We start from the raw sequence: 1,521 nt of genomic DNA on the forward strand, positions 1-1,521 counted from the left end.
ATTTAAGAGAGGTGATGGATTCATAGGACATTCATAACTTTAAGACAAAGTTACTAAATACTAATGATCATGCAATAAGACACAAAAATGGATAAGCACTTAACATAGAGAAAACGAAAAACAGAAAGTGAGAACAAGGAATGAGTCCACCTTAGTGATGGTGGCGTTTCCTTCTTGAGGAACCAATGATGTCCTTGAGCTCTTCTATGTCTCTTCCTTGTCTTTGTTGCTCCTCCCTCATTGCTTTTTGATCTTCTCTTATTTCATGAAGGATGATGGAGTGCTCTTGATGTTCCACCCTTAATTGTCCCATGTTGGAACTTAATTCTCCTAGGGAGGTATTAATTTGCTCCCAATAGTTTTGTGGAGGAAAATGCATTTGAGGCATCTCTGGGATCTCATGGTGATGAGATTTATGCGCCTCTTGAGCTCCATGTATGGGCTCTCTTGCTTGCTCCATCTTTTTCTTAGTGATGGGCTTCTCTTCCTCAATGGGAATGTCTCCTTCTATAAAAGCTCCAGCTGAGTAACATAGATGGAAAATAAGATGAGGAAAAGCTAGCCTTGCCATGGGGGATGACTTTTCGGCTATTTTGTAGAGTTCAAGGGAGATGACTTCATGAACTTCTACTTCCTCCCCAATCATGATGCTATGGATCATGATGGCCCGATCCACAGTAACTTCATATCGGTTGCTAGTGGGGATGATGGAGCGTTGGATGAACTCCAACCATCCTCTAGCCACAGGCTTGAGGTCCAATCTTCTTAGTTGAACCGGCTTGCCTTTGGAGTCAATCTTCCATTGAGCTCCTTCCACACATATGTCCATAAGGACTTGGTCCAACCTTTGATCGAAGTTGACTCTCCTTGTGTAGGGGCGTGCATTCTCTTCCATGTTTGGCAAGTTGAACGCCAACCTCACATTTTCCGGACTGAAATCTAAGTATTTCCCCCGAACCATGGTGAGATAATTCTTTGGGTTCGGGTTCTTACTTTGATCATGGTTCCTAGTAATCCATGCATTAGCATAGAACTCTTGAACTATTAGGATGCCGACTTGTTGGATGGGGTTTGTTAGAACTTCCCAACCTCTTCTTTGAATTTCATGTCGGATCTCCGGATACTCATTTCTTTTGAGTTTGAAAGGGACCTCGGGGATCACCTTCTTCTTGGCCACAACATCATAGAAGTGGTCTTGATGGGCTTTGGAGATGAACCTTTCCATTTCCCATGACTCGGAGGTGGAAGCTTTTGTCTTCCCTTTTCCTTTTCTAGAGGATTCTCCGGTCTTAGGTGCCATCAATGGTAATGGAAAAACAAAAAGCTTATGCTTTTACCACACCAAACTTAGAATTTTGCTCGCCCTCGAGTAATAGAAGAAAGAATAGATGAAGAAGAAGAAGAAATGGATGAGAGGGAGAAGGGGTTGTGTTTCGGCCAAGAAGAGAAGAGAGGGTTGTGTTGTGTGAAAATGAGGAAGAATGGAAGGCTTTATATAGGGAAGGGAGGGGGGGTTAAGGT

This window comes from Arachis ipaensis, chromosome B08, assembly GCF_000816755.2.
Source record: "Arachis ipaensis cultivar K30076 chromosome B08, Araip1.1, whole genome shotgun sequence".
Taxonomy (NCBI): domain Eukaryota; kingdom Viridiplantae; phylum Streptophyta; class Magnoliopsida; order Fabales; family Fabaceae; genus Arachis; species Arachis ipaensis.